The sequence below is a fragment of the Triticum urartu genome, chromosome 7A, assembly GCF_056163025.1.
Source record: "Triticum urartu cultivar PI428250 chromosome 7A, HENAU_Tu73, whole genome shotgun sequence".
NCBI lineage: Eukaryota > Viridiplantae > Streptophyta > Magnoliopsida > Poales > Poaceae > Triticum > Triticum urartu.
In genome coordinates this window covers 667556675-667583347 of record NC_141879.1, presented here as the reverse complement: position 1 = coordinate 667583347, position 26673 = coordinate 667556675, and positions in this window count along the sequence as shown.

Here is a 26673-nt window from a genome sequence, read left to right as displayed (position 1 = left end):
CATAATCTTGATCATGTAATCTAATCATGGCATGAATATTAAGACACGAGTGATTCAAAGCAATAGTCTATCAATTGATATTAAGACAATAATACTTCAAGCATACTAATAAAGCAATCATGTCTTTTCAAAATAACATGGCCAAAGAAAGTTATCCCTACAAAATCATATGGTCTGGCTATACTCCATCTTCACCACACAAAATATTCAAATCATGCACAACCCCGATGACAAGCCAAGCAATTGTTTCATACTTTTGACATTCTCAAACCTTTTCAACTTTCATGCAATACATGAGCGTGAGCCATGGACATAGCACTATGGGTGGAATAGAATATGATGGTGGAGTTGTGTGGAGAAGACAAAAAGGAGAAAGTCTCACATCGACGCGGCTAATCAACGGGCTATGGAGATGGCCATCAATTGATGTCAATGTGAGGACTAGGGATTGCCATGCAACGGATGCACTAAGATCTATAAGTGTATGAAAGCTCAAACTGGAAACTAAGTGGGTGTGCATCCAACTTGCTTGCTCATGAAGACCTCGGGCATTTGAGGAAGCCCATCATCGGAATATACAAGCCAAGTTCTATAATGAAAATTCCCACTAGTATATGAAAGTGATAACTCAAGAGACTCTCTATATGAAGAACATGGTGCTACTCTAAAGCACAAGTATGGTAACAGGATAGTAACATTGCCCCTTCTCTCTTTTTCTCTCATTTTTTCATTTTTTCTTTTTTGGTGGACTTCTTTGGCCTCTTTTCTTTAGTTGGGCTTCTTTGGCCTCTTTTTTTAAAAGTCCAGAGACTCATCCCAACTTGTGAGGGAATCATAGCTTCCATCATCCTTTCCTCACATGGGACAATGCTCTAATAATGATGATCATCGCACTTTTGTTTACTTACAACTCAATATTACAACTCGATACTAGAACAAAAAATATGACTATATGAATGCCTCTGGCAGTGTACCAGGATGTGCGATGATCTAGCATAGCAAAGATATCAAAAAACGGACAAGCCATGAAAATATCATGCTAGCTATCTTACGATCATGCAAAGCAATATGACAATGAATGCTCAAGTCATGTATGTGATGATGACGGAAGTTGCATGACAATATATATCTCGGAATGGCTATGGAAATGCCATAATAGGTAGGTATGGTGGCTGTTTTGAGGAAGATATAAGGAGGCTTATGTGTGATAGAGCGTATCGTTTCACGGGGTTTGGATGCACCGGCAAAGTTTGCACCAACTCTCGAGGTGAGAAAGGGCAATGCACAGTACCGAAGAGGCTAGCAATGATGGAAGGGTGAGAGTGCGTATAATCCATGGACTCAACATTAGTCATAAAGAACTCACATACTTATTGCAAAAGTCTATTAGCTATCGAAACAAAGTACTACGCGCATGCTCCTAGGGGGATAGATTGGTAGTAAAAGACCATCGCTCGTCCCCGACCGCCACTCATAAGGAAGACAATCAATAGATACCTCATGCTCCAACTTTGTTACATAACGGTTCACCATACGTGCATGCTACGGGAATCAAAAACTTCAACACAATTATTTCTACAATCCACAACTACCCACTAGCATGACTCTAATATCACCATCTTTATATCGCAAAACTATTGCAAGGAATCAAACATATCATATTCAGTGATCTATAAGTTTTATGTAGGATTTAATGACTAACCATGTGAATGACCAATTCCTATCCTCTCAAAATAGATATAAGTGAAGCAAGAGAGTCTAATTCTTTCTACTAAAGATATGCCCACACTCTAACAAATATAAGTGAAGCAAAATAGCATTCTACAAATGGCGGTTTTCTATGTGAAGAGAAACATGCAATCCAAACTTCAAATGATATAAGTGAAGCACATGAAGCATTCTATAAAGCCATACTCAAAAGATATAAGTGAAGTGCAAAGAGCATTCTATAAATCAACCATGGACTATCCCATACCAGCATGGTGCATAAAAGAAAAGTGAAAACTAAATGCAAAAGATGCTCCAAGATTTGCACATATCACATGAGTGAAACAAATCCGAAAACATACCGATACTTGTTGAAGAAAGATGGGATGCCTTCCGGGGCATCCCCAAGCTTAGACGCTTGAGTCTCCTTGAATATTTACTTGGGGTGCCTTGGGCATCCGCAAATTTGAGCTCTTGCCTCTCTCCTTCTCCTCACATCGCGACCTCCTCGATCTTCGAACACTTCATCCACACAAAACTCAACAGAAAGCTCGGTAAGATCCGTGAGTATAATAAAGCAAATCACTACTCTAAGTACTATTGCAAAACAATTCATATTTTGTTTTTGCATTGTAGCTACTGTAATATAACTTTTCCATGGCTTAATCCATTGATAGAAATCGATAGTTTCATCAAAACAAGCAAACTATGCATCAAAAACAGAATCTGTCTTAAACAAGACAGTCTGTAGTAATCTGAACATTCACCATACTTCTGTTACTCCAAAAATTCTGAAAAAATAGGAAAAATAAACAATTTGTATAGAAAGACTGAAAGTGCGTTATATCGACTAGAGGGGGGTCAATAGGTGATTTTTATTGAAGTCTTCAAAACGTGGAAGTTATGAAGACAAACGATAGAAATAAACCTATTACCCTACAGTAGAATGTAGACTACACTAGGCAAGCCATAGTCAAGTATTCAATAGAGTGAAAGCACAATGACTAATAGCAGCAATGTAGTAAGGATCAGGTAGGAAGATATTGTGAAGCCACACAGAACACGTAGTCACTCAGTGAAGACAAAAGATAGTGCGAACATACAATGACTTCACAAGGAGTAACAGTAAGTAAAGGGAAGGGAAGATGAAACCAGTGACTCGCTGAAGACAATGATTTGTTGGGCCAGTTCCAGTTGCTGTGACAACTGTACATCTGGTTAGGGCGGCTAGGTATTTAAACCTTAGGACACACAGTCCCGGACACCCAGTCATGAACACGCAGCTCAGGACACCCAGTCCTCACCGTATTCCCCTTGAGCTAAGGTCACACAGACCTCGCCCAATCACTCTGGTAAGTCTTCAAGGTAGACTCCCAAACCTTCACAGACTTCGTTCACCGGCAATCCACAATGTCTCTTGGATGCTCAGAACGCGACGCCTAACCGGCTGGAGGATGCACAGTCCTCAAGTGTAATAAGTCTTCAGATCACATAGACAAGAAGACTTAAGTGATGCCTAATTATCTTTGGCTCTGGGTGGTTAGGGCTTTATCCTCGCAAGGAATTCTCTCTCAAAGGCTTCGAGGTGGGTTGCTCTCAAACGACAAAAGCCGTACTCTGAATCTGAGCAGCCAACCATTTATGGTTGTAGGGGGTGGGCTATTTATAGCCACTTGGCAACCCGACCTGATTTGTCTGAAATGACCTTGGGTCACTAAGGAACTGACACGTGTTCCAACGGTCAGATTTCAAACACACATAGCAACTTTACTTGGTCTTCAAGCAAAGCTGACTTGCCCGACTCTGGACAAGATTCGCTCTCAAAGTCTTCACTCGAAGACATAGGTTTTGTTTAAGCATCACTTCAGTCATTCTGACTGGTTCTCTTGGACCCCACTTAACAGTACGGTGGTTCCTATGACTCAACACGAAAGAAAGAGAACTAGGAAAGATCTAAGTCTTCGAGCTCCATAGGCTTCATGTGGTGTCTTCTCTTGTCATAGTCTTCAATGTGAATATCTTCATATACCACCTTTGACTTCAATGTCTTCATACATTTTTAGGGGTCATCTCTGGTAGGAAAACCGAATCAATGAGGGACTTCTACCTGTGTTATCCTGCAATTCTCACAAACACATTAGTCCCTCAACTAGGTTTGTCGTCAATACTCCAAAACCAACTAGGGGTGGCACTAGATGCACTTACAATCTCCCCCTTTTTGGTGATTGATGACAAACTAGTTGAAGTTTTCAATGGGGAATATAATCTGTGAAATTGTAAAGGATAAGGAATTGTCTTCATAAGTTGCAAGGGCTCCCCCTGAAGATGTGCATATAAGTAATTTGCTTTTGGAATGCAAATGCACATGGCAGGTTGTACTTGTGGAGATCCACTTCAACTTATGATGACAATCCACTATGCATGTGAAAGTATATGAAGATAATGACATGCATAATGGAAAATGGACGTCTGCAGAATGATTTAAGTGCGGAATTTATCGTCGCACATGCGGAATTTATCATCGCAACACAAGGTGGCAAATAAGTAGCAGACAACCATCGAGTTTAAGTGTTACAACTCAAAGAACCAAATGTAGCAAAACGAGAGTTGTAAGCACGAAGCAAAATATAAAGCACCCGCCCGTATGGACCCGCTTGAAGACTATCAACCTCATATGCTTCTCCCCCTTTTGTCATTAAGGACCAAAAAGGTTTGAAGACATCACTACTAGAAAAAGGGCTATAGATGGGATTGACACTAATGGCGCACCAGACAAGCGGTGCGCCATTAGTATATACTAATGGCGCACCACCTTCTGATACGCCATTAGTATCAAAAAAAATTGAACTAGTGCGCCTGTCCAAACATACTAATGGCGCATCCAGACACAGTGCGCCATTACTAGTTGTAACTAGTAATGGTGCACCTGTCGGAAAGTGCGCCACTAATGCTGTTTTTTTTATTATATTTTTTATTCCTTTTTTTGCAAAACTACTAATGGCGCACTGTTCCACCGTGCGCCATTACTAGTTTAAACTAGTAATGGCGCACGGTGGAACAGTGCGCCATTAGTATGTTTTTTTTGCAAAACTACTAATGGCGCACCACCAGAAGGTGCGTCATTAGTAACCTGGATTACTAATGGCGCATTTAGAGTTGGTGCGCCATTAGTAAGTGGGCAGCAACAAGATATTTTGGACAGCCTCTCCTACCCACACTCACTTTCTCCCCACTTCATTCTCTCCTCCTCCTTGTCTCGGGTGCCTCCTCTTTTTCACCTCATTTCCACCATAGATTCATTCAATTTAAGTGGTTAAATTACCTTGTTTTGATAGGTAATTAAGGGGGGAAGCTATATTTATGTTGTTCTCCCTACAACAATGTGCACATGCACTTTTTATAGCCTAGCTAGATCTATGTATGTTCGTGGTGTTGCATATGTGTTTGTGTTTGGAGGTGTACCGGTATTTGAAATGCGATAGTTGCCAATATTTTGCCGGAATGTTGATTCATTACCGTTTCGGCGAGAATTTTGGCATTAAGCATTCTTTTTGGTCCTATTTTTAGGGAAAGTCATGCCAAATTTTTTCTTGGTTCTAAAATATCATTTTGCTCTACCCCGCAGGCGACCATGGTCCGCACGATGACCGAAGGCATCGTGAATAGGTTTTTGAGGTCCGCGAAGGCCGAGATGCTTCAAAAGAACGAGACGGAGATAAGATGTCCGTGTCGAAGATGCAAGCTGAAGAGCCTTATTGCGGACCCGGATTCCGGGCAGGTGCGGGACCATGTGCTCTTGCGTGGTTTCATGGATGGCTATCGGTGGCAAGGTGATGAAGATGACTACGAAGTCGTCCATGGGGGCCGGGCAAGAAATGAGGAAGGGCAGCAAGACAACCACCGCGGCTCGGGCGGGCGAGAAGACGAAGAATCCCCAGGAGATGATCATGACGGTGATGTTGTACATAGTCATCATGTAGAAGATGCAGGACATGATGATGAGGAAGATGCCGGAGCAGACGACGGGCATGATCATGAAGATGATGATGCTGGCGGAGCAGACGACGCTGGACCATCGATGGGCTGGGTGCAGGACCCTCATATTCAAGAGCTGCTTCTCAAGCAGACGGATAACGCAAGAGCTGCCGCCCGAGAGAAAGCCAAGATGGATCAACTTGAGTTAGACGCGGTTACTCCATTGTATGAAGGATGCAGGCCCGAGGATACCCGCCTGAAAGTAACGCTCATGGCTCTGGAAATGAAGGTAAAACACAAAATGACCAACGCATGCTTCGACAAGAACATGTCATTCTGGCACGAACGTCTTCCCAAGGGGAACAAGTGCCCGACCAGTTTGGAGGAGGCAAAGAAAATCGTGTCCTCTAGATTTACCGCACGTGAAATACCATGTGTGCATGAACAATTGCATCATTTATTGGGACGAGCACGCGGAGTCTACCATATGTCCGGTGTGCGGCGTCACTCGATACAAGAAGAGGAAGAAAGCTCCTCGAAAAGTGGTGTGGTACTTTCCGATCACTCCTTGTCTGCAGCGGTATTTCGCGGACCCTAAGGTAGCAAAGCTCCTGCGTTGGCACGCGGATAGGGAGGAGAAGAAGCGAGAAGATGACGCAAATGATCCGGAGATAGATAAAAAAGACAAGATGCTGAGTCACCCTAAGGATGCGAGCCAGTGGCAAGCGTTGAACTTCGAATACCCAGAATTTGGGAAGGATCCAAGGAACATCGTGCTGGGCGCGAGCACCGATGGAGTCAATCCGTTTGGCAGCCAGAGAAGCACACATAGCACCTGGCCTGTGTTTGTGTGGATGTACAACCTTCCCCCTGGTTGTGCATGAAGAGGAAGTACATTCACATGAGTATGCTAATTGAAGGGCGGAAACAACCAGGGAATGACATCAATCTGTATCTGGGGCTGCTGAAGGAGGAGCTAGACACACTGTGGAAAACGCCAGCCAATACGTGGGACGCCGCAGAGAAAGAATATTTCCCTATGAGAGCCGCACTGCTCATGACGGTGCACGACTATCTCGGCTACGGATATCTCGTGGGGCAGGTAGTCCACGGATTTTCTGGATGCGTAAGGTGCATGGATGACACAACGTATCGCCAGCTAGATAGAGATCCCGGGTCTTCGAAAACCGTGTTCATGGGACATCGAAGGTGGCTTCGCGACGATGACCCGTGGAGGAAACGCAAGGATCTGTTCGATGGTGAAACCGAACCCCGAAAACGCCCGTGTACGAGGAGCGGCGAGGAAATAGACAAGCTGTTGAAAAATTGGAAAGACTGCCCACTGCCGGGAAAGAAGCAAAAGGCGCCAGAGCCGGGAAAGAAGCGAAAGGCGCCAGAGCTGCTGCTGAAGGTATGGAAAACGAGGTCTATTTTCTGGGACTTGCCGTACTGGAAGATCCACCGTGTGCCTCACAGCCTTGATGTCATGCATATCACGAAGAACGTATGCGAGAGTCTGCTTGGTACCCTGCTCAACATGCCAGAAAGGACCAAAGATGGGCCGAAAGCAAGGGCAGACTTGAAATCAATGGGCATCAGGCAGGAGCTTCACGCTATATATGATGATGATGATGATGATGATGATGATGATGAGGCGAAGCAGGACACAGAAAGTCGTCGCAAAGGAAAAAAGGCCAAGAAGACCGGAAATGACTACCCTCTCGCGTGCTTCACTCTAAGTCAGGAGGAGATCGAGCAGTTTTTCACCTACCTCCTAGGAGTAAAACTTCCTTACGGTTACGCGGGGAAGATAAGCAGATACCTAGACCCAGCGAAGCAGAAATTCAGCGGGATGAAGTCTCATGACTGTCACGTGCTGATGACGCAGATACTTCCAGTTGCAATCCGTGGGATCATGGACGTGCACGTCCGTGAAACGCTATTTGGCCTATGCAACTTTTTCGACATCATCTCTCGGAAGTCGATTGGCGTGAGGCAACTCAGAAGGCTACAGGAAGAGATCGTGGTGATACTATGCGAGCTTGAGATGTACTTCCCGCCCGCATTCTTCGACGTTATGGTGCATCTGCTGGTCCATATAATGGAGGATATCATCCAACTCGGGCCGACGTTCCTGCACAGCATGATGCCGTTCGAAAGGATGAATGGTGTCATCAAAGGATACGTTCGCAACATGTCACGTACAGAGGGAAGCATAGCCAGGGGCTTTCTAACCGAAGAGTGCATCTCCTACTGCACGAATTATCTAGGCATCGAGAACCCCGTTGGTCTGCCCGTCAACAGGCACCTCGGCAGGCTCGCTGGATGGGGTCACCGTGAGGGTCGCCGCAAAATGCATGTCGACTTCGAGGGTCGACTCGCCGACTTTGAAAGAGCAAACCTAGTCGCGCTACAACACATAGACGTGGTCGATCCTTGGGTGGTAGAGCACAAAACCTTTATTAAGAAGACGTACAATGACCGAGACCAACAGAGGACGGACGGAGATATACTCAAAGAGCACAACTCATGTTTCACGCGTTGGTTCAAGCAGAAGCTTCTGTCGTACCCTTTACATGAGGATTCTTCCGCGGAAGAACAACTCATATTCGCCTTGTCACAAGGCGCCGAGCACAACCTGATGACCTATGAGGCGTACAATATCAGATCGAGGAGATCTGGGAGCTGAGCTACGCTGGAGAGAAGGTCCCGATGTTCCGTGTCAGATGGGCCAAGAGCGTCCTAAAAGAAGACCGGTATTTCACCAACATGGTTATACCCGAAGCCAAATCCAAGACTGCGGGCGCAAACGTCACCGCGAAAAATGAGCCATGGGTACTGGCTTCCCAAGTGGACCAATGCTTCTTCATTACCGACCCGTCAAAGCCCAGTCGTGTTGTCGTGAGGAGAGGCAAATGGAAGATCATCGGAATGGATGGAGTAGCCAATGAGCAAGACTTCGACAAGTACGGCGACCCGAGGATCGAACATGACGACGATGATGAAGTAGCAGCATACACCACAAGAAGAAGCAGGACCACCCTACCTAAAGGACGTCCGTTCCACAGAAGAACTCCATTTGCGAAAAAGAAGGGCAAGAAGATTGTGAACAGATAGCTAGCTAAGATCCATTGTATTTAAATCGTAGCCTTCATTTCTCGATTGTATTTCATGGACACTTTTTGAACTATCATGAATATTTTTAAATTTCATGGACACTCGATCTCGATCCCCCTCCATCTCGATCGCTATCCCACCTCGCCAGATCCGGTCCCCCTCACCGCCGAGCACCCCCCGGTCCACCGGCCGCCGCCGCCGACCTCCCGCACCCTCGATTCCCCTACTCAACCACCACCGCCGACCCCCCGCACCCCTCCCCTACTCAACCGCCGCCGCCGACTCCCCGCACCCCGCGCACCCTCCCCCGCTCCACCGGCATTACTGTTTGATGATATTTTTAAAAAATTATTACTGTCTTATAAAAAATATTACTGTTATGATTTAAACAAGTTTGAACATATTTAAACACAAATAAGTATCAAACAGCATTTTAAATGCATAAAAAAATTGTGGAGGACCTCCCGCACCCTCGATTCCCCTACTCAACCGCCACCGCCGACCCCCCGCACCCCTCCCCTACTCAACCGCCGCCGCCGACTCCCCGCACCCCGCGCACCCTCCCCCGCTCCACCGGCATTACTGTTTGATGATATTTTTAAAAAATTATTACTGTCTTATAAAAAATATTACTGTTATGATTTAAACAAGTTTGAACATATTTAAACACAAATAAGTATCAAACAGCATTTTAAATGCATAAAAAAATTGTGGAGCTTGGGAATCGAACCCAGGACCTCCTGGTGTGAGAACTGGTTGCTGACCAGTCGAGCTAGAAGAGGGAACTTGGTGTGGATCAGATCAGGTGGAAGATAACCTGTTGGCTCGAGCAGAAATCAAAAAAAAATACTAATGGCGCACCAGGGTGAGGTGCGCCATTAGTATGGATGTACTTATGGCGCACCGAAGGGTGGTGCGCCATTAGTATTGTGCCGCCCCCGTCCATATTTCCTCCCCGGCCCAAACCTATCCCCTCTCTCTCCCTCGCCCTCGCCCTCGATCCCCTTCCCCTCTCCTCTCCCGACGCCGCTGCCCCGCCGCCTCGACGCCGCCCCGACGCCGCCCCGTCGTCCTCGTCTCCTCCCAAATGCGATATGGATCGGGGCGCCTTGCCCCTGCGCCCATCGCCGGCGCCCCGTCGTCCCTGTCGCCCGTCTCCAACCACCGCCGCCTGAGGCCCCGACGTCAGCGCCGCTCTCCCCGTCGCCCCACCTCGTTGGACGCCATCGCCCCGCCGCCCTCGTCGCCGGCGGCCCGGACGCCGCCCTGTCCACACCACCGTCGCCGGAGCACCACCACCACCCGGACCTCGTCGCCTCCTCCCCTGCGTTGTCGTCGTCCCCGACATCCTCCCCGCGCCCCACTGCCCTATCCCTACGGCCCCCGTGAGCTCCCCCTCCTCCTCTCCTCTCTCCCCCTCGCGCGCACGCGCTTACGTCGTTTCGAGGTAGTTGGTTTGGAAGTAGTACGAAAGTATTATTCCGATCTATGGCTGCCTTTTTGGGTTAGTTTTTGTTCGTTCCTCGCAGTTCAGATTGTCGTATTGGTGCATCTGTCAGTCAATCGCGCGCTGCTAACCAGTTGATCATCGGAATATAAACATCAACCAACTACCTAAGGCATTAACCATACCTGACAACGAACTATACAGATTTTTTTGTTAAGCTTTCAGTGCCACTAGCATATAACGAACTATACAGATTGTGTAGTTATTCTGTCATCTTCCTTTAGTACTGGGCCATGAGGGAATACCAGAAGAAGCAAACAAACGTTATGTATCCTCCTTAGTAAGAAGGAAGCAATGGCCACTTTCACTTGAACAACAATTAAAGGCAGTCTGATATGTTGGACTTGCCATGTGCTGTGTAGTTTAGCTCCATTATTGTTCTCATATGTTGCCACCTTTTTTTGGGGTAGTTTTTGTTTGGAGATTGCAATTGGAATTGTTGTATTTGGTGCATCTGTCAGTCAACTGCTGTTGACCAGTTGATCGTCGTAACTTAAATCATCAACCAACTATGCAAGGGAATTAACCAGATTTGACAATGTTTAATCACAACTGTTTTAAAGCTTTTTCAATACAACATGGGTCCACAATTGGCACAGATTCTGTTATTGAAGTTTCATGCTTCCATTTATCAACAGAATTCCGGTTCTGTTTTGAAAGTTGGCGACACAGAAGATGCATCAGCGTCTTGCTGCCATGCTTAGTTTTTTTATCCATTCATAGTTTTCTATCTGTCATACCAATATTAGTTATGTAGAGTTCTCATCTTATGTAATGTTCAACTCTGACTAAACAGGTTCTGCAAACGGTCTTTTACTGCACTTGACTGAAGAAGTAGGTGTCTGCTATATCCTGCACTTGAGGTGAGTTGTGTTCTCAGGTTTACATTGCAATGGGCACTCTTCTTGTAAACACAAATTCAGATTTATATACTATATGCTGGCATGACTGTTTTTATTAGGCACGACAGTGCAGTAGTTGATGTATCTTGGGTTAATATTAACCTAACTATTCATTTTTCCTTAGGTTAATATTAAAATGTCTAGTGTATATATATTTGAAAATGATTGCTGCTAGATGTTAATTTGCTGGTACTAGCTAGAATTTGGCACTGAAAAGCAAAAGCAAGATGCATATATTGTTTCACCTCTTCACATGCCAATGTATTTTCCATGTTGTGATGGAGGCCTTTTTTGCCTTGTCCACCCGAGAGGCCCTTGAGTTTGCTGGAATGTCAATTAACTTCCGTTCCGGCAAATTTGGGTACTCCATATGTCCTATTTTCAGCAAAGGTCATGCTAAAATTTTCCGTGAATTTTAGCATGACTTTGCTAAAAATAGGACATATGGGGTACTTGTGACTAATGCATGGGCCGGGGTATCTTAGTAGTTAATTAAGTAGGATCAAGTGCCCCGGCGTACTTGTGACTAATGCATGGGCCGGGGTATCTTAGTAGTTAATTAAGTAGGATCAAGTGCCCCGGCGTACTTGTGACTAATGCATGCCTTTTAGGGTGCCTCGGTGTCGATAAAAACCTAAATGATGAAAGCTTAGGCTTTTAGGGTGCCTCGGCGTCTAAAAACCCTCAATGATAAAAGCTTAGCTTTTAGGATGCCTCGGTGTCGACAAACCCTAAATGATGAGACCATGATCTTGTTCCTTGACAATAACCAACTTTTTGACCAAACTTTGTTCCTATTTAGAGAGAAACATGGCAAACAATGATGAGGCCGGGGGTTCGGGCGGCAAGGCATTCTGGGATCTATCCCAGGAGATGGAGGAACAACCTCACTTGTATGAGGATGCCGCCTTCCCCACCGATCCTGAGACCACTTATGGTGCCGCCGAGGATGACCCCACTGATGCCACCACTGATGGTGCCGCCGAGGATGCCACCACTGATGATGGCGACGCACGCACAGATGGCAGCCAACCGAAGAGGCAACGGAAGGACCGGCGCCCGACCGTGCTCCGCACCCTCAAGGAGGAAGTTACTGAAGTGGACTCCGACGGGAATCCAACGGCGCCCGAACGAATAGTCAAGGGGTACTCGCTTCAGCTCGGGTGCATTCTCCGGAGCACCATCTCGATCAACACCGAGAACCTGGGGCATCCTGACCGAGGGAATTTGCGCAACCTCCTCTTCACGAAGCTGCACGAACGATACAAGTTCCCCGCTGAATTTGAAAACACAAGCCTCAAAGGGAATAAAGTGAACAATGCTGCCCTCACGAAGATGAGCAAGGCCCTGTCTACTTGGAAAAGCAATGTGAAGAGAATGATCGAGAAAGGTGAGAGTTATGAGAAGATCAAGGAGAAAAATCCTTCGATCACCGAAGATGACTACAACGACTTCAAGTCAGTGGGGGAAAGAAATGCGGGAGCTGGACTTAGGGGAACACACACTCGGTCCCAGCGGTTACAGAGTGGCGGAGCCTATATGGGACAAGGAGGAGGCGGACCGTGCCGAGCAAGGCCTACCGCCCCTCTTCGATAAATACGGTGACAAGCAGACCAGGAACTTTGTCAGGGCCCGGTACAAGAAGGACCCGAAAACAAAGGAGCTTACCACGGATCCGAAGACCAGGGCGCTTGAGCTTGTTCTGGTAAGGAATACACCCCCGCGTAATTAGCTCCATATGGTTGCATTCTAATTAATGAAGCCAAATTTCTAAATGGTTCACATTCCTTCCGCAGGCGACTGAAAGCAGTAGCGCGGGGTCGACTAAGAGCAACCCTTGGGACACCACTCTAAATAGGGCGTTGAATGTAATGAAGAACAAGGATAAGCTTAGTAAGCCGACGTCAGCTGGTCGTGTGGCCGGCAAAGGTTTGTCGACAAAATGGTCGTCATACTATAACAGTGGTGGGAGAAAGGAGAAAAAGACCAGCTCGGAAAGCCAGGCGCGCGAGGTTCAAGAACTCAAGGCACAGGTGGCGCGGATTCCGGAGATTGTCCAAGTGCAAGTGCAACAACAACTCGGAGCGACGATCACCGCCATTGTGCCTACCTTGATCCAGGGGTTGAGTGCGTGGATTGCGGGCGGCCAACAGGGGCCGCCCCCGATTCCTAGCTTCATGGCCAGCAACTCATAGAACGCGATGGCGGGGCCATTGGTGTCTCCGGCGGAGGCGGCATTGGTGTCTCCGGCGGAGGCGGCATTGGTGGCTCCGACGCCGGCACGGGAGCTTAATGCACCCGGGTGTACGCCGGCCGGCACCTCTGCAGCAAGCGGCCCCTCCGTCAACTGCACGCCCGCCGTTGGCGGTGCCTCGACATTAGCCGAGCTCGACGCCATCATCACGGTAACTAACTAAGCCTCTCTCGGCCGAGGACTTCATCTCCTTGCCTTTGACTGGGCATCCCTGACGCCCTACATGTTTTCGCAGGGCGCCGCCGACATTCTATGCACTCTCCTGCACTTCGTGAACAACGAGTTGGTCGATGTCGCCAAGGGAAAAATCGTTCAACCGGGCAACCCCTTGTTCCACAGTACCCAGATGCCAACCAACTTGTTTAGGGTTCAACTGGTTCGGGTGCTGCCAGGCTGCGACGAGCTGGCCCCTGCTTTGGCTGAAGAGCCTGATTCGTTTGGGGGCGGGGGACACCACCCCAAAGACAACACCGCCAGTCGTGCAGGCACCAAGTCGGCCCCATGGCAAGACCGCCGCAACGGTGCCGGACATCCCTATGCCACTGGATCCAAACATGCATATGGCACAGGATCAGAACGACGACGATGACGATACATTTGGCAACGTCGATCAGTACTTTGCCGATCATGGGCACGGTGGCGACTTCATGGGGCCTCCTTCTGAAGAACCCAACCCAACAAAAGACGTGCGCGATCTAGCTGGTACCGCGGAGAAGCCAAGTTGCAACAGGCGTCTTCTGCAGTTCAGCTCTCAGGAGACGCCTCTAGCTGCCGACTTCACCGAGCCTCAGATAGGCGAGGTGTGAAATATTATCAGCCCCAACACACTCAAGAAGGCAGTCTATGAGCAGAACTTGGTCCCATTACAGGAGAAGAAGAAGGCAGGCAAAAGAAAGACTAACAAGGGTGCGGGCCAGCCGGCACCGAGTACGATCCGTGCTCAGGACGGGCCACCTTCACCTGAGGATTTAATGAGGAGGCTGCATGTGGCGGGTAGGCCGATGCTACCGAGAAATATGCTCGATGCTGCAACCGGTGCTATGCGGAGTCTGCATGATAGTGTTCTTTCTTTGGAGAAGTGGCGTCTCACAGAGAAGGATGTGGCATACCCGGTTTTCACGGCCAAGGTACCAGAGGGCAAGGGCGTTGTGGATAACTCCATCGAGGGTACGATCGTCCTGCGGTTTGATGACATCCACGCTATGTTGAACCTTCATCCGCTGCACTACACCTTCGTTCGGCTATTTTCGCTGAGTATGGAGATGCGGATCATTCGCGACAAGACCCCGGACATCGTGATAGTCGACCCCTTCTACATGCGTGCCAAGATCATGGGCAGCGCTGCGGACCGGCAAGTCGCGAGTTCTTACCTCGAAGGCGTCATTCTGGCAAACCAAGATAAGGATAACTTCCTCGTGCCTTACTTTCCCGACTAAGTCCACCCCTGAACTGCCCCGTAACATATGAATTCTTAGATTTCGATCATTTTTCTTTTAACATTCCGTGTTTTCTGTAGTGACACACATTGCACGCTCATCCTCCTAAGCCCCAAATATTCCATGGCCACGTATTTCAACCCGGACAGTCATTCGAACGTAGACTACACAAATGTCAAGAAGGTTCTTGATGATGTTCTCCCCGGCTACGCCAAATCTGGAGGCACCTTCACCAGGCCTATTCGTAAGTACGGCAAGCACGTGTTCTCCCACAATACGATGTTCTGCTGCGTCAAGCGGCCGCCTGGCGGTCAGAAGGGTGCCTACTACGCCATCCATCACATGCGGGCGATCGTACGGGACCATCATCAACTTCTGCTACCGAGTAAACTCAAAGATTGGGCCGCGAGCATGTCGGCAATCCAGGACGCGGACATCAGACAAGAATTCTTTCGCATCCAGTCGGAGTTTGCGGAAATCATCCATCAAGATGTCCTTCGTACCTCGGGGCAGTTCTACCTCAGAAATCAACTGTCCAACAGTGACATCGACACAATGCTACAAATGCAGGCTGACAACGACCGTTATTTCATGACTCCCACTTTAGACGGCGGCTTCATCCATGCTCCGGTCCCTTGAGTCGAGTCGAAAGCAGTGATGATGTGTCTAGTTCTGAAACATCGATTGGCTCATGTTGTAACTAAACTTTAATGAACTTGTAGTATGTCTCTTTGGTTTCGAGAGTCGTTCAACTTAGATTTAATCGATGCTATTAATGTCTTGCTTTTCTCTTCCGATCGTTCTGTTGCATACTTATATATTGCTTATGTATTGTCTGTGAATTGGTACTAACGTTTCGTTTGGCTAGTGCATAGCGATGCCGTCGTATGTCGTGTACAAGGGTAAGGTTCCCGGAGTCTACGACGACTGGGAGGAGTGTCGGAGACAGGTTCACGGATTCAGCGGTAACAGTTCCAAAGGGTACACCACTAGGGCCGAGGCCGAATCTAGATACGCCCGCTATCTAGCGGGAGAGGGGAGGGAGCGTTGGAGGAACCGGATGAAGACGAGTTTCATCGTGATGATGCTCATCGTGATGACCGCAGCTCTCTCCTATGTGATGGTAGTTTAGATGATCGATATCGACTTGTAATGTGAAGACAAACTCGCTACTCGCGGTCTCGAGACTTGTAATATAATGTTCTATCTTTGTTCGGTCTTTTCAATTCGGAGACTAATATGATGAATTGTATTTGGAGATTAATATGATGAATTGTATTCAGAGACTAATCTTCTATTGTATTCGATGAATCTGTTGTTGATGTGTGCTGTCTATATTTTGTCCAATTATACATTTTGTAACCTGTGCAAAAAAGAGAAAATAAAAAAAAACATAATATTCATACTAATGGCGCATCACATCACAGTGCACCATTAGTATGCCAAAGGATACTAATGGCGCATCATTGAACAGTGCGCCATTAGTATGCCGAAGTTACTAATGGCGCATCTTGTTGTTGTGCGCCATTAGTATGCCAAAGCACCTGGGTATACATGGCCCCCTGGGAGGCATACTAATGGTGCACTGTTGTATATACTAATGGCGCATCTGAGGTCCGCCATTAGTATACCAGATACTAATGGCGCACCAGTGGTGCGCCATTAGTAAAATATACTAATGGCGTGGCACTAATGGCGCATCACTAATGCGCCATTAATGGACAAATTAGGTGCGCCATTAGTAGGCCTTTTCCTAGTAGTGCATAGAGCATCTACTTGTTCCCATGAGGAGTAGGTGAAGCAACAGGGTCGTTGGTGGTGTTTGGCGGTGCTGAAGAGCTTGGAGCAGAGTCGAAGCGTGCTGAAGGAGGTGGCAGTCAAGTAGCATCGTCTTCATCCTCGATCACTCTGGCATTCACAGTTGCAGCAGAGGAAGAGAACTCAAAGTCTTCAAGGGATGGAGTTCGTCGCAGCACTGCCCTTCGAGGAGGTGTGGAGTCAAACTTGAATCGCTCAGTGAAGCCATCCTCTTGAAGATCATCTTCAGAACGCATCAGCGTTAGCCCTTTCCATGTGCGGCGAGAGGTTTCATGGGTAACAAAAGCATTCTTGGTGGCAAGATTGCGAATGCGATTAACATCCACCAAGAGACTTCGCATCTGACGCTTCAGCCAGTCATGATGCCTATCCTGTTTCTGATGAAGAGCCACAAGAAGCTCTCGGTCGTTGAGAACACGAGTGCGCTTCTTGGGTCGTGGAGCAGTTGTACTGTCAGTGGCTTCAATGAGAGCAGGATGCGGTGCACGTGTAGTGCTAGCCAAAGGATACACACGAGTTACGGCTTCCACGCCTTCAACATTCTGAGTGAAACTTTGATGCTCTACATTCTGAAGACTGGGAGGTTCCTTGGCAGGCTCAGGATAGATGGCTTCAATAGACATATCCACATCAGGCAAAAAGATCCAATGGTTGCGGGCCGAGGGCTGATATGAGATAGCGGAGTGAAGTTTGATCGGCCGCATCACCCAAGGGGCGTAGAACTTCAAACCAAACAGATCAGAGCCAGATGCAGCAAGTTGGCGAATGAAGAAATCCTGTGTATTGAAGCATTTTCCATGAAGAATGTAGAAGACCAAAGTCTTCATTGCACCTTCCAGCTTGGCATGGGGAGAATGTCCTTTGATTGGCCAGAGAGTTTGCCTTATGATGTGATAAATGGTTCTTGGCAGATACTCAAGGTCTTCAACGAAGAACTCCGTGGGATAAGCAGCATCTTGGGGCAATGGCTTCATCATACTGAGCATCTGACTCATATTAGGTTCAGTCTTCTGAAAGATGCTCTCAATAGCTTCACTATGAAGCTGACAGCCATGCTCGTAGAGATCGCCAGGAGTGGGAAAACCAGTGAGCTCAATGATGTCAAAGGCTTTGGCTTCGTGATGAACGTTTCCTGTCATCCACTCCAGGACCCAAGTCTTCGGATCTCTGCTATACCCGCGGATGTGAAGTGTGGCATAGAATTGGAGCAGCAACTCTTCATTCCAATGCTCTTGGTCAGTGATGAACGGCAGCAGTCCAACCTCTTTGAAGCAATCCAGAGCTTCTTCCAGACAGGGCAGACCAGCTATTTCTTCAATGTGGGAAGATGCGACCTTGGTTGTGAAGAACGCATGAGTAATAGCTTCGCTACGGATAACTCCAGAACCGATCAGATGATATTCTTTCCCTGGAGTAGGGGTTCCTGGAGCTGTTGAAGAATGTGTTGTCTGCTCTGAAGCTATTGATATTGAAGGAGCCAGGTGCTGATGTAGGACTTGGGAACCTTGGCAATCTTGGGATTGGCTTCTGTACCTGAGGCCTGTGCTCAACATGATAGTCGAACTGGGGACTGGCAGCAGACTCAGGAACAGAAGTGGCGGGATCAGTGGCTTCGCTGACTTCTGATGCTTTTGTTGGAGAGGGCTCCACATTAGCTTCAGCCATGACAGCGTCAGTGGCTTCATTGGTGGTGGTGGTGGCAGCCTCAAGATTTTCAACCTCCACTTGACGAGGTGGAGGGTCGGTCACAATCACGTTCTCCTCGAGAACCGCTTCTTGGTGGGACAGAGGAGTAGCAGCTTGTGGGACTTCTTCTTCATCGGCTGATGCAGCTGGAATGTCTTCAGCAGTTTCAGCTTCAGACGCAGAGACTAGAGGCCTAGGTCCTTTGCGAAGCCTGTGCAACGCAGGCGACGCCTGTGTAGTTGGAGTTGGCTAGGCCTCAATGTCTTCTTCCTCTTGTGGGCGATCAGCCCATGAAGCATCCTGAGCGATTGGCGTCAGAGGACGACCAATGCTGATGAGTTCGCTGTTCTCGAGCTGAGGAAGGACTGCACCATCTTCTACATGGTCATGTTGACCAATGTCTTCAGCAGCGATGGGATCAGCTGCTGGAAAGTCTTCAGCTTGATGAGCCTCTATGAAAGCAGGCTCATGGATTGTCAGTTGGCGTTCAGCGTCAGGACGAACCATGGAAATGGGTTCAACTATCAAAGGCTCTGTGGGAGCAGCCCAATCTTTCTTGGTCTTCCTCTTCTTCTTGGAGGGGGCAATAGGAGAGGCTTCAGGATGTTTGTTCTTCCTGGCTTCAGCCTCAGCAGTCCTCGTCTTCTTGAGCTCTGAAGCGGTTGACCGGCTTTTTGGCTTTGAGCCAGTCATTCTAGTTGGGAAGACAATGGGATCTGCTTCCTGCCTTGGTGCGTCAGGTTCAGCCGTAGCGGGCTTCTTCATCTTCTTTGCTGCCATCCTGGGGTCGATGCCAGGACGCCCAAGGGCCTTGCGCTTCTCAGCCTCATTGTAGGCCTGCACACATTTGTCAGCCAGAACCTTCATGCGCTCACGAGAACCTTGAGCTTCTGCACGTTTCTTGAGAAAGGCTTCCTTGAGCTCGTGCAGCATAATCTTGAAGTTCTTCACCTCTTGCATGCTGAGCTTGGCCATATGCTTCTCGAACTGAGCCTTTTTATAGTCAATCTTTTGCTTCAGTTCAACAATGCGTTGGGCGATAGCTAACTCTGAAGCAATGGCGCCATGGAAGGCGACACTAAGGCCAATGGGTAGTTGCAGATCTTCGAAGCTGATGTTTGGCGTGTCAAACCATTCATCAATGAAGTTGTGGATGATTGTTACATCAAAGAGAGGCAGATCATTGAAGATTTCTTCTTCTTCTTTGCTCTTGATGACTTGCTCAAGAGCGTCATCTGCAAGATCTTCATCACTTGACAGATCAATGGCATCATTGCGCAGAATGGCAGCAGCTGTTAGCTCTTGGCCGGTGTGTGGCAGAGGCATCTTGACCTTCTGGGGCTTGGAGATGCGTGATAAATCTTCGGACTGCACACTGTCTTCAGGAGGTGCAGTTGCCAGTGGCTTCGCCCATGAGATTTTTGGTGAAGGGGCGGGCTTTGAAGCTTTAGGCTTCTTCAACTTCTTTGGCTTCGGCGCTGCAGGCGCTTCATCTGATTCAGCATCAGCTGCAGGCTCATTCACTACAGTCCCTTGAACCAAGATATGGGTGATGAGGCCTTCAAGGTTGTAGAAAGGACCGACGACATTGGGTTCTGCATCTCGTGTGCCATCAGCCCTTGGAGCTGAGGGACCAGGGTTGAAGTCTAGTCCCAATGTCTTCTTGTTTTGCTTCGCTGAGTTCTGGGCAAACTGGAAGTTGTGCTTGAACAAAATGTCGTCACGACACCATAGTAGTGACGATGGGTGTGCATCAACAGGCTGTGGCCCACGGACCATGCAGGGATAGAAGCCTTGTTCACTGGCTTCATCTCTGGACCTGGGTTGAAGATTCTTGTATAGGATGTCTCCCCGTGGTCTCTTGATGGCATTTTTCTCAGCATATTCCTGGGTTACAAACCGGTATTTGAACCATTGTTCTGCCCAATATCTTCGAATCCATTGGATTCGGGTCTTGCGCTGATTGTAATCCTCTTCAGGATCTCTCTTGTACAGTTCTGAGAGGTCATCTGGCAGATCTCTAGATGTTTCTCCACGACGCTTTCTGCCACCCTTCCTTGCTGATTTCCCTGAAGCCATGAACTTTAAACTGAAAGGCTTCAACACGTTCAAAGGCTTCAAAGATTTTTGCTTGCTGGACAAATAGGAACTTGCTTCGGGTGAATTTATATGATGCTGTAAGAATTCTGCAAATGAATGCAGACTATGAGAACCAAGGGATTCTCCCATGGACATGTACCTGTGACAGCATTAAGGTGCGAGGGAAGGGGAAGAGGTCATATGCATTCTCAGAAGATTTTGAATATAAAACAGTTTAGAGGACATTGACCTCATCGTGCGAAGACATTCACTCATAGATAAGGAGTTGGTTCCAGATTTGTACGAATCCAGAGATCAGTACAAGTGAGGAATCTAACTACTTTGTGAAGCATAAGTGAATATACTAGGCATGTTATGAGTTGCAGTATGAGAGAGATCTAACTTGTGTGAATAGAAACTGCTTGTGGTAGAAAGTGACAAAGCCATAGGATCAACGGTGCCGTAAAGAGGAAGTTTTATTTACCACACTAAGAACTGCTAGACGGAGTGGAAGATGAGGCTGAGCAGTTCGATCTTCCGTGCCCTAACTTGGCGACGGAGGACACCTACGGCAACGGCGGAGAGGACGATGTCCGCGATCAGTGTGAAGACGGCGTCGGAGAGGTTGCGGCAGCGAAGCGTTTCGTCGCCGGCGTCGTCGAGGGCTAGCGGTGGCGCTAGGGTTCGTGCGAGAGTGGAAGAAGAGATAATGACCGCCATGAAGTGTGTATTTATAGGTATAGGGGCGGCACTGCGTTATTACATAGGTGCCCCTGGCGATTCGCATCTGAGGAACACGTGGCCATTATGCAGAATTTTGGGGTTTGTTCCACGTCCCACGCACGCCTGGATTGTCGGGTGGTCGTTCCTACTTCTCTGGGTTTCATGTGGAGTAATGAGCATTGAAAGTGGGCTTAAGGTTTGTCTTTGTATCTTCTGCTGACAAGGACGCAGAGAAGACATTTGACAGTTTCAATAGAATGCATATGATTTGGAGAGATAGAGTTTGAGATAGATAGCATAGAGAGGTTAGGGTCCGATCACATTCACTTAGTTCAAAAGATTCAACAAGAAGACATAGCTATAAGTGAGTGTTGTAGAGGACAGAACACTTGTATATATATATATATAATCAACATAGTGAAGATAATCATGAAGACATGTTGAGATTGGAGCCAAACCAAATGTGAAGACACAGCAAGGTAACGCCATGAGTGAAACACTTCAAAATAGAACATTTGGTGGTGGCGTTACCCACCGTATAGGAAGTATTAGACCCAGACACGGCGCACAATTATCGTGGCGCTCCGAAGTCAAATTCCACATTAATGTATTCACACTTAGAATGTATGTCTTCATTGATTGAAGATATACTTTACTTCGTGTGTTGCACATCTAAGTCATCAATATGCATAAGGGTTATGATGTGTGCCTGATCACAGGACATTTGAGGATTCCAGGATATTTAGCTCACACCGTAACTTGCAAAATCTCTTCTCATCCAAGGTCTTGGTGAAGATATCTGCCAATTGCTCTTCAGTGTTGACGTGTATGATATCAATATCTTCCTTCACAACATGATCTCTGAGAAAGTGATGATGAATTTCAATGTGCTTTGTCTTCGAGTGCTGAACTGGGTTGTTGGCAATCTTGATGGCGCTTTCGTTGTCGCAGTAGAGTGGCACTTGCTTCAGATGAATGCCATAATCTTTGAGCATTTGCTTCATCCACAGAAGCTGAGCGCAGCAAGATCCAGCAGCAATGTATTCAGATTCAGCAGTGGAGAGAGATACACAGTTCTGCTTCTTTGAAGACCAACATACAAGTGATCGTCCCAGAAAGTGACATGTGCCTGATGTAGACTTGCGATCAACTTTGTCACCAGCATAATCAGCATCCGAGAATCCAACCAGATCAAACTCTGAGCCCTTTGGATACCGTAATCCTAGAGTTGGGGTGTGAGCCAAATATCGAAGAATTCGCTTCACAGCTAAGTGATGCAACTCCTTTGGTGCCGCTTGAAATCGAGCACATATGCAAACACTAAGCATAATATCTGGCCTAGATGCACATAGATAAAGTAAAGAACCAATCATGGAGCGGTATACCTTTTGATCGAACTCTTTACCATTGTCGTCAGGACCCAAATGATGCTTGGCTGGCATTGGCGTCGTGAAGCCTTTGCAGTCTTGCATACCGAACTTCTTTAGGCAATCTTTGAGATACTTCTCTTGAGATATGAAGATGCCGTTGCGTTGCTGTCGTATTTGAAGACCGAGAAAGAACTTCAGCTCTCCCATCATAGACATTTGATATTGCTCTTGCATCATATATCCAAACTCTTCACTGTACTTCTAATTGGTGCAGCCAAAGATAATGTCATCCACATATATTTGGCACACAAATAGTTCACCATCATATGTCTTCGCGAAGAGAGTGGGGTCGAGAGAACTAGGTATGAAGCCTTTGCTCTTCAGGAAGTATTTGAGTGTGTCATACGAGGCCCGAGGGGCTTGTTTGAGGCCATACAGTGCCTTGTTGAGCTTGTATACCATGTCAGGATGTTTTGGATCTTCAAAGCCAGGAGGTTGTGCAACATACACTTCTTCTTCAATCTTGCCATTGAGGAAGGCGCTCTTCACATCCATTTGATAAAGAAGTATGTTGTGATGATTTGCATAGTCCAGCAGTATGCGTATGGCTTCAAGTCTAGCCATAGTAGCAAATGTTTCATCGAAGTCAATGCCTTCCACTTGAGTATATCCTTGAGCAACAAGACGAGCTTTGTTTCTGACAACTTGACCATGCTCATCTTGCTTGTTGCGGTATATCCATTTGGTGCCTATTATGTTGTGCTTCCGAGGATCGGGACGCTTGACCAGTTCCCATACATTATTCAGCTCAAACTGTTGAAGCTCGTCTTGCATAGCTTGAATCCATTCAGATTCCATGAAGGCTTCTTCAACTTTCTTGGGTTCTGTTATTGAGACGAATGCGAAGTGCCCACAAAAATTTGCTAGCTGAGTTGCCCTTGAACGAGTGAGTGGACTGGGTGCATTGATGCTATCAATTATTCTTTCAATATGCACTTCATTGGCAACGCGAGGATGTACAGGGCGAAGATTTTGCTCTTGCTGGTCATTGTCGTTGTTAGAAGGAATGTCTTCAGGCTGAGCATTGTCTTCATGTTGATCAGGTGCTGAGATGATAAGTTCTTCTTCAGGATGAGCTTCAGAAGGTATAATTTCTCCAGTTCCCATTAGCTTGATTGATTCACTGGATGGAACTTCATCTAGCACATTTGGCAGTTGCTCTCTTTGTGAACCATTGGTCTCATCGAACCGCACATCCACTCTTTCAACCACTTTGTAATGAAAGAGATTGAAGACTCTGTAGTAGTGCGAATCCATTCCATATCCAAGCATAAAACCCTCATGTGCTTTTGGTGCAAACTTTGAGGTGTGATGTGGGTCCTTGATCCAGCACCTGGCGCCAAATACTCTGAAGTAACTAACATTTGGCTTCTTGCCAGTAAGGAGCTCATAACATGTCTTGTTCAGAAGCTTGTGAAGATAAACACAGTTGATTGTATGGCATGCAGTATCAATGGCTTCAGGCCAGAATTTTCTTGGAGTCCTGTATTCATCTAGCATCGTTCTGGCCATCTCAATGAGTGTTCTGTTCTTGCGTTCGACGACCCCATTCTGCTGTGGCATGTACGGGCCTGAGAATTCATGTGTAATGCCCAAGGTATCAAGATATGTATCAAGGCTAGTGTTCTTGAATTCAGTGCCATTGTCACTTCTGATATGCTTTATCTTGGCGCCATAGTTGTTCATTGCTCGATTGGTGAAGCGTCTGAAGACATCCTGCACTTCAGTCTTGTAAAGGATTATGTGCACCCAAGTATATCTAGAATAATCATCAACAATGACAAAGCCATAGAGATAAGCAGTAGTAGTAAGAGTTGAGTAATGAGTGGGACCGAAAAGATCCATGTCAAGCAGTTCAAAGGGTCGAGTAGTGGTCATGATTGTCTTCTAGGGATGTTTGGCCCACGTCATCTTTCCTGCCTCACAGGCACTGCATAAGTGATGTTTCTTGAACTTGACAGCCTCGATGCCTATGGCATGCTTCTTCTTTGCCAGGGTGTGGAGGTTCCTCATGCCAGCATGCCCAAGCCTCCGATCCCAGAGCCAGCATTCTGAAGCTTTTGCTAGAAGACATACGGCAAGCTGTGGTCCTGCTGAGAAATCTACCACGTACAAATCATATTTTCGATACCCTTCAAATACTAGAGACTTGTCAGATTCCATTAGAACAAGGCAACGATATTTTCCAAATATTACGATCATGTTTAAATCGCAAAGCATTGAGACAGACATTAAGTTGAAGCCAAGGGATTCAACAAGCATGAATTTATCCATGTGTTGATCCCTTGAGATTGCAACTCTACCTAGGCCCAATACCTTACTTTTACCAGTGTTAGCAAATGTGATGTGGCTCTTGTCGGATGGTCGTAAGGTTGAGTCCATAAGAAGGCTTCTTTTGCTAGTCATGTGATTTGTACACCCACTATCAATAATCCATTCTGAAGATGCTGGTGTCGTACCCTACAGTGCAGTTAGGGGGATAGGCTTCACGAAGAGCATTGTGAAGCAAAAACATTTGACGAACCAGTGGGTTATGAAAGCTTAGATCCAGATTAGGACTAATAGGGAGAGTAGCAAGCGATTCAGGAATGAAGTACATAGTAAGACCATTCGGGCATTTGATCTTGCGCCCTACAAGATGTTTAAGGTCCCCAGCAATAGCGTCAGACGATTTTGGTTTTCTGCTGGAGATCTTTCCCTGCAAAAGAGAGTTAAGCTTTCTTAGCCACCCACATCTTCAAGGGTGGCTTAGAAGCAATAAGTCTAAGTGCAGCATCTGAGAACTTTGGCTTCGGAGCCCTAGCAAACAGTCTTGCAGGCGGACAATAGTACTCATAAGAATAAGCAGAATAGTTCTTGGTCTTATGAACATGGCGGTTTGATGAACCGCTCTCATATTCATATGCCTGAGTATGGGTTCCCTGCAAAACATTTGCGTTAGTGCGACTCAGGTGAGTCCTCTATCTGTATGAAGCCTTTGGACCGTATGAAGCCTTTGGTCTGAGGTTTGTCTTCTTCATGTGAGGTGTCATGATGACATTCACAGGAAGATTCTCCAGACACCTTTTCGGAACCCAGATCTTCTTCATAGGCGGTCCATTCCTACAGTTAGTACCAATGTACCTGGCAAACACTTCACCATTCTGATTCTTAAACAGTTTATAGTTTGCATCAAGGGATTCATCAATGATAATGGGGTTAGCACAAGTGAAGCCAGATAGATTGGATGGATCTGCTGAAGGTTCCTTTGCAGCAACCCACGTGGTTTTGGGGTACTGCTCAGGTTTCCAGTAAGAGCCATCAGCATTCATTTTCCTTACGAACCCAACACCCTCTTTCCTCGGGTTTCGGTTCAGAATCTGCTTTTTGAGGACATCACATAGTGTCTGATGCCCTTTAAGACTTTTGTACATCCCTGTTTCAAGCAATGTCTTCAACCTAGCATTCTCATCAGCAATAGCAGTGGTATCCTCGGCAGAGAGGTTCGTTACCACATCAACAGTTAAAGATATTGCAACAGTAGTAGCAGTAGAACATTCAGCAACAGAAGTAGCATTATCACGCTCAATGCATTTAAGACATGGTGGTTCAAATCCTTCCTGAGTGGAACTGGTCTGTTTGGCACGAAGTGACTCGTGTTCCTTTTGAAGATCTTCATGAGCCGCTCTCAATTTCTCAAGATCTTGCTTCCTTTGAAGATAATCATAGGAAAGCTTTTCATGAGTTCTTGAGAGAGTTTCATGAAGACTTTCAAGTTCCTCATACTTAACATGAAGATTTTTTATGTCTTCAATTAAGGATTCAGATCGAGTCATTTCAGCACCTAACAGATCATCGCTTCTGTCTAACAGTTTTTGAATATGTTCCATAGCTTTCTGTTGTTCAGTTGCAATTTTAGCAAGTGTTTTGTAGCTGGGTTTTGAACCACAATCAGAGTCATCGTCACTAGATGTTTGATAGTGAGTAGTGCGTGTGTTTACCTTGGCACCGCGTGCCATGAAGCAGTAGGTAGAAGCGGAGTAGTCCTTGTCATTTGCAT